Source organism: Rhinoderma darwinii, chromosome 1, assembly GCF_050947455.1.
Source record: "Rhinoderma darwinii isolate aRhiDar2 chromosome 1, aRhiDar2.hap1, whole genome shotgun sequence".
NCBI lineage: Eukaryota > Metazoa > Chordata > Amphibia > Anura > Rhinodermatidae > Rhinoderma > Rhinoderma darwinii.
The window spans coordinates 404,879,493-404,888,358 of record NC_134687.1 but is presented as its reverse complement, the minus strand read 5'-3'; positions in this window follow the sequence as shown (position 1 = coordinate 404,888,358).

Below are 8,866 nucleotides of genomic sequence, written 5' to 3'. Positions count from 1 at the left end.
GAAATAGATATTTTATTAACATATATGAACAAACAATTACATTTAGAAAAAATTATTGAAAGGACAAGACCCTAGTAAAAAGGTTAGGAACGATCACTATTATTGCAAGTAGAGAATGAGTAATGATAGTGCTATCAAAAATCTGATCCCATCATAACTTTAAATACAAGATTCCCTTTTAAAGAATAAGAAATTAGTTAATAATAAAAATACCAAATATATATTCAATTTAAAGTAGTCAGGAGAAACTCTTTATAAAGTGCTAGTGCATGAGTATAACAGGTGAGACATACAGATGACACACGCGCGTAAAATCGCAGACACGCACCGTACAAGGATGTCACACGGAACTGCAACGCAGGAAAAACACTACATTTTTTACGTGCGCAAAACGGACACGTTCGTGTGAATAAGGCCTTAATCTGTGTCATTCATGTAATTAGTACCAGGATGACTGCCTGACAGTCTCTCGCTACTGATGGATTCCACTGTAGCCATGCTCTGTAAATGTATCATTTTGGAGCAGTGTGTATGAAGAAGAATTCATAGGAATTGAGAGACTGTGATTCAGTAATCCTAGACAATGCCAGTGATTCAGGAGGAACAGGGAAAAGTTAAATGATGGTAACTGAACAGCAATATTGATTATTGTAGAACCCCTTTAATCATAAGTGCACTACTATCACCTCCAAAAAAACACATCTGAGTAAAATTGTGAACAGGGCTAGATTGTACTATGGGCAAAAAGGGGCAATTGCTCATGGATCTCCATTGTGAACCTCACCATCAGTGGCGGATTAGGTAGACCATAGGCCTTGGGCTGTTCCCCAATCTTGGGTTCCCCTTCTCCACCACTGCCCTGCCTTGTCATGTCTATAGTGAACACCACCTTTCTCTGCGAGCATTGAAAAATGGGTGTTACGATTCCCCTTGTCAAAGGGCTGTGTCCCTACATACTGACAGTATCCAACCATCCCTGACTGTATCACACTGTGTAGGGACACATCCTCCTGACAATGATTTGTCTATTAGTCCTGGGTACACAAAGACTTTATGTGGGATACAAGAATTATCTATAACAGACATGTAGGAGAGGGGACAGATCCTCTCTAAATCCGGTGACTCTCACGTGATGTCTATTATAGCGACTTCTCCTGATGACTGCAGAGTTTTCTGATGAGACATCTTCACCCCTCATTTCTGCAGCCATTTCCAGCCTCTATAGAAAAACAAAAATTCAGACACTAAATCACCTAAATTGTTTCATACCCCTTTAACTCAGACTAATAAATTCAGACCCCAGTCAAGACTCTAGCGTACATACAGACCCCAGGCCTTCAAAACTATTGCAGTCCCCAGACCAGAGCCTCCCTAAACAAATACAGATCTCAGAGCAAGCACCCTAAATAAATACAGACCCTTGACCAGACCCCCTAAATACAGACCTCGTGTGCTGGTCACTAGAGGGAGCAATTCCCAAAATTGCAGAATTGCAATGTGGTAAAGCAACCTCATTGCTTTATGCTGCAAATTTGGTGTAGACACACGCTCCCCTCCCTTATCCTGGCTAGTGCCAGGAGAAGGAGGTGGTTGAATCTTCTAATCCTCCTACACTGTGCATTCGCTCAGAAAATGGCGGCACACAGTGTAGGAGAATTAGATATGGTGGTAATCAGACAGTATAACACGAACATAATACACACATCACATACACAAACATAACTTACCTGCTCCTGCCGCCGCTGCTGCCTCCGATCCTAGTCCTCGCGTCTTCGCTGCCTGGAACATATGTCCGGAAGCCGTGACCGGAAGTAGTCATATTACTGTCCGGCCGCGGCTTCCGGTCCACATGAAAATGGCACCGGATGTCGCTCTGCCGAAGACCTTCCTTCTGGACTGTGTTGGAGCGGCGCATTTGCCGTTCCCACACAGACGGCGTACACTATAGTGAATGGAAAAGCTCCCATTCGCATTCTCTATGGGGATGTATGTGCCGTATTCCATCTCTGTATGTGTCGTTAATCGACACATACTGAGATGAAAAAAAAAATGGCAGCCCCCATAGTGAAGTAAAAGTAAGAAAAAAGAAGAAAGTACAACACAAGAACACAAATAAATAAAATTTATTTTAATAACATACTAAAAGGAAATTTATATAAAAAAATAAATTTTCGCGACACCTTCCCTTTAAACGAATACAGACCTCCGGCCCCCTAAATACAGATATTCCAGACTAAACCCCTAAATACAGACCCAAGACCAGACCCCCTAAATACAGTCGCCAGACCCCTTAAACGAATCCATCCCCCTTATACTTACATAGCAGCTCTCAGTCTTCTCCATGGAGTCTTGCTGCTGTACTAGGACCTGTGGTCATGTCACCTGCAAGTCTCTCAACAGTAAGGCCTCGTGCACACTTCCGATACGGTTTTCACGGCCGTTTTTACCGGATCCATGTGTGTCCGTTTTATCGGCCGCGTGCACTCCGTGTTTCCATCTCCGTGCGTTGAGCATGGTACTGTCCAGGGTGCTGAAAGAGTTAATGGGCTGCACTGATCGCCGGTAACTCTTTCAGCCCCCTTGACAGTACCATGCTCGGCGCTCGGAAAATACAATTTGAATGTAATTAAAAAAAAATGTTAAAAAAAAATGTCTTACTTACTTTCCTCCTGTCCGGCCTCCAGCGATGACGTTTCATCCATGTCACTGCTGCAGCCAATCACAGGCTGTAGTGGCGGTCACACACGTCAGGATGACGTCAGAAGGCCGGCCTCCAGGGATGACGCTTCATCCCACGTGACCGCCTCTGCAGCCAATCACAGGCTGCAGCGGCCTCTGCAGCCAATCACAGGCTGCCGCGTCATTCTGGAAGGTCGGACTGGAGGAAGAAGAGGGTCTCGTCACCAAGACAACGACCGGGTACGTATGAACTGATTTTTATTTTATTTTTAATCAGCAGCCTCTTTTCTCTATCAGTGATTGATAGAGACAAGTGGCTGCCGATTAGTGTAATATTTCTGTTATGTTTTACTGCCCGCCCGGCGGTTGCTAGGCAACGGCTCCGTCACACACGGGCGGCACACAGATGCCTTCCGTGTGCCTTCAGTTTTTTTGACGGCCCCATTGACTTGCATGGGCCTCACTATCACGGAATCTCGGACCAAAGTAGGACATGCTCTACTTTGGATCGGAACGGAGCAACGGACCGTCAAAAAAACTGAAGTGTGCATGGCCCCATTAAAATGAATGGGTCAGGGTGCTAGCCGTCAGAAAAACGGCTAGCACCCTGAAGGAAAAAACTGAAGTGGGCATGGGTCCTAACAAGAACTGCAAACATAAGGTCCTTTTGCAGGACATACATAATGCAGTTTTGTTTAATTTTTTGCCGCGTTTCACTGCAAAAGCGAAACAAAACTACAATGTACGTTGGACCCCTATGATGATCCGCCACTGCTCACCACACATTGCATGATCTATACTTCCTCCTGGTCCCATGTTGTGTTATTGCACCAGGTTTGATAGTATCTATTCTATGTGCTGTAATGCAGGACTTATTTGGGCACTGTCATGTGTTCTCCATATGGCAGTAGTATATATGACATATTACTGTATAAAAGTAATGGGACTTTCAATACGGACATAAAGAAGTGGGAAGATCCGCTCAGGACCCCTCTATTAGACAGAGCGGAGGGCGGTGGCCGTGTTTTCCAGGGCTGCCAATCGAATTCATTAGACAAGGAAAATGCTACATCCTAGCCGCGAGACACCGGGATTGACAACCAACCTTACAAAGCAAGGACAGGAAGTCCCCCACAAAGAATTTTGCTCAGGGGATTCCACAGACCTTGATCTGGCCCTGACACTTCTAAAGCAGTGTCCTGTATAAAATAACTTTCAGTAATATAAATGTCCTGTAATATTAGATATATTATACACAATGAGATATGAAGTGACAGTCATGTCCTGTAATATTAGATATATTTATCACGATCTGTGGGTATGTGGACCCACTGGGCCCTACCGCCGTAGCAGTATAGCAGCTGGCCAATACAGAGTACCAAGTAAAGTCTATAGTTTAAGCACAAAGGTACCTGTGGTGCTTCAGACAGTAGCGATGACTAGGCTCAGATGGGACCTTGGCAGCAGACACCAGGCGTGGTGTAACACAGCAGACAGATCAGTAGTACAACACGACTCCAACTCTATAAGGCATCATTTACACGAGCGTAATATAGGCGCGTGCGACGCGCGTGCTTTTCACGCGTGTCGTACGCACCTATATTAGTCTATGGGGCAGTGCAGACAGTGCGTGAATTTTGCGCAGCGCGAGTGCGTTGCGTAAAACTCACGACATGTCCTAACTTCGCTGAATGGGTGCGTGAAAACCATGCATGCCGCACGGAAGCACTTCCGTGCGAATTGCGTGATTCGCGCAACAGCTGTCAAGCTCTGCATGTAAACAGAAAAGCACCACGTGCTTTTCTGTTTACAAACATCCAAACGGAGTGTCATAATGATGGCGGCTGGGAGAAAATCTCGCAGCCGCGCATCATACACTGATAACACACGGAGCTGTTAAGTGCCTTTTGCTCGTGTAAATCAGGCCTAAGGCACAGGAACAAGGTAGTAAGGGATACAGGATACAGGTAGCAGGTATGGGAACACTGGGAACTGGAAGACACTAAGGGACCATTTGCAAAGACTAACATAGTTAACACAAACAACGCTCAGGCAATGAAGGAAGGGGCAGGGCCCTTCCTATAGTCCAGGGTGATCATGGGAGCAATCAGTCAATCTAAAACATGTGTGTGCTCTGGCTCATTAAGGCCAGAAATGAGCATAAGCGCGCACCATAGTGGTCACTGCAGGACAGGACGGCCGCATGTGCTAGCATCTCTGGGGAGGAAGCCGACAGCAGAATGATAGGAGTCTGCAACCGTGGAGGTTACAATATTATTTACATTGGGCCTGATATGAGGTGACAGTCATGTCCTGTAATATTAGATATATTATACACAATTAGATATGAGGTGACAGTCATGTCCTGTAATATTAGATATATTATATACATTGGGCCTGATATGAGGTGACCGTCATGTCCTGTAATATTAGATATATTATATACAATGAGATATGAGGAGACAGTCATGTCCTGTAATATTAGTTATATTATATACAATGAGATATGAGGAGACCGTCATGTCCTGTAATATTAGATATATTATATACAATGAGATATGAGGTGTCAGTCATGTCCTGTAATATTAGTTATATTATATACAATGAGATATGAGGAGACCGTCATGTCCTGTAATATTAGATATATTATATACAATGAGACTGATATGAGGTGACCGTCATGTCCTGTAATATTAGATATATTATATACAATGAGATATGAGGTGTCAGTCATGTCCTGTAATATTAGATATATTATATACATTGGGCCTGATATGAGGTGACCGTCATGTCCTGTAATATTAGTTATATTATATACAATGAGATATGAGGTGTCAGTCATGTCCTGTAATATTAGATATATTATATACAATGATATATGAGGTGACCGTCATGTCCTGTAATATTAGATATATTATATACAATGAGATATGAGGTAAGTCATGTCCTGTAATATTAGATATATTATATACAATGAGATATGAGGTGTCAGTCATGTCCTGTAATATTAGATATATTATATACAATGAGATATGAGGTAAGTCATGTCCTGTAATATTAGATATATTTTATACAATGAGATATGAGGTAAGTCATGTCCTGTAATATTAGATATATTATATACAATGAGATATGAGGTGTCAGTCATGTCCTGTAATATTAGTTATATTATATACAATGATATATGGGGTGACAGTCATGTCCTGTAATATTAGATATATTATATACAATTAGATATGAGGTGACAGTCATGTCCTGTAATATTAGATATATTATATACAATGAGATATGAGGTAAGTCATGTCCTGTAATATTAGTTATATTATATACAATGAGATATGAGGTGTCAGTCATGTCCTGTAATATTAGATATATTATATACAATGAGATATGAGGTAAGTCATGTCCTGTAATATTAGATATATTATATACAATGAGATATGAGGAGACCGTCATGTCCTGTAATATTAGATATATTATATACAATGAGATATGAGGAGACCGTCATGTCCTGTAATATTAGATATATTATATACAATGAGATATGTGGTAAGTCATGTCCTGTAATATTAGATATATTATATACAATGAGATATGAGGTGACAGTCATGTCCTGTAATATTAGTTATATTATATACAATGATATATGAGGAGACCGTCATGTCCTGTAATATTAGATATATTATATACAATGAGATATGAGGTAAGACATGTCCTGTAATATTAGTTATATTATATACAATGAGATATGAGGTGACAGTCATGTCCTGTAATATTAGATATATTATATACAAAGAGACTGATATGAGGTGACCGTCATGTCCTGTAATATTAGATATATTATATACAATGAGATATGAGGTGACAGTCATGTCCTGTAATATTAGATATATTATACACAATTAGATATGAGGTGACAGTCATGTCCTGTAATATTAGTTATATTATATACAATGAGATATGAGGAGACCGTCATGTCCTGTAATATTAGATATATTATATACAATGAGATATGAGGTGACAGTCATGTCCTGTAATATTAGATATATTATATACAATGATATATGAGGTAAGTCATTTCCTGTAATATTAGATATATTATTTACAATGAGATATGAGGAGACCGTCATGTCCTGTAATATTAGATATATTATATACAATGAGACTGATATGAGGTGACAGTCATGTCCTGTAATATTAGATATATTATATACAATGAGATATGAGGTGTCAGTCATGTCCTGTAATATTAGATATATTATATACATTGGGCCTGATATGAGGTGACCGTCATGTCCTGTAATATTAGTTATATTATATACAATGAGATATGAGGTGTCAGTCATGTCCTGTAATATTAGATATATTATATACAATGATATATGAGGTGACCGTCATGTCCTGTAATATTAGATATATTATATACAATGAGATATGAGGTAAGTCATGTCCTGTAATATTAGATATATTATATACAATGAGATATGAGGTGTCAGTCATGTCCTGTAATATTAGTTATATTATATACAATGAGATATGAGGTAAGTCATGTCCTGTAATATTAGATATATTTTATACAATGAGATATGAGGTAAGTCATGTCCTGTAATATTAGATATATTATATACAATGAGATATGAGGTGACAGTCATGTCCTGTAATATTAGATATATTATATACAAAGAGACTGATATGAGGTGACCGTCATGTCCTGTAATATTAGATATATTATATACAATGAGATATGCGATGACAGTCATGTCCTGTAATATTAGATATATTATACACAATGAGATATGAGGTGTCAGTCATGTCCTGTAATATTAGATATATTATATACAATGAGATATGAGGTGTCAGTCATGTCCTGTAATATTAGATATATTATATACAATGAGATATGAGGTGACAGTCATGTCCTGTAATATTAGATATATTATATACAATGAGATATGAGGAGACAGTCATGTCCTGTAATATTAGATATATTATATACAATGAGATATGAGGAGACAGTCATGTCCTGTAATATTAGATATATTATACACAATGAGATATGAGGTGACAGTCATGTCCTGTAATATTAGTTATATTATATACAATGAGATATGAGGTGACAGTCATGTCCTGTAATATTAGTTATATTATATACAATGAGATATGAGGTGACAGTCATGTCCTGTAATATTAGTTATATTATATACAATGAGATATGAGGTAAGTCATGTCCTGTAATATTAGATATATTATATACAATGAGATATGAGGAGACCGTCATGTCCTGTAATATTAGATATATTATATACAATGAGATATGAGGTAAGTCATGTCCTGTAATATTAGATATATTATATACAATGAGATATGAGGTGTCAGTCATGTCCTGTAATATTAGATATATTATATACAATGAGATATGAGGTGACAGTCATGTCCTGTAATATTAGTTATATTATATACAATGATATATGGGGTGACAGTCATGTCCTGTAATATTAGATATATTATATACAATTAGATATGAGGTGACAGTCATGTCCTGTAATATTAGTTATATTATATACAATGATATATGGGGTGACAGTCATGTCCTGTAATATTAGATATATTATATACAATGAGATATGAGGAGACCGTCATGTCCTGTAATATTAGATATATTATATACAATGAGATATGTGGTGACAGTCATGTCCTGTAATATTAGTTATATTATATACAATGAGATATGAGGTGTCAGTCATGTCCTGTAATATTAGATATATTATATACAATGAGATATGAGGTAAGTCATGTCCTGTAATATTAGATATATTATATACAATGAGATATGAGGAGACCGTCATGTCCTGTAATATTAGATATATTATATACAATGAGATATGAGGAGACCGTCATGTCCTGTAATATTAGATATATTATATACAATGAGATATGTGGTAAGTCATGTCCTGTAATATTAGATATATTATATACAATGAGATATGAGGTGACAGTCATGTCCTGTAATATTAGTTATATTATATACAATGATATATGAGGAGACCGTCATGTCCTGTAATATTAGATATATTATATACAATGAGATATGAGGTAAGTCATGTCCTGTAATATTAGTTATATTATATACAATGAGATATGAGGTGACAGTCATGTCCTGTAATATTAGATATATTATATACAAAGA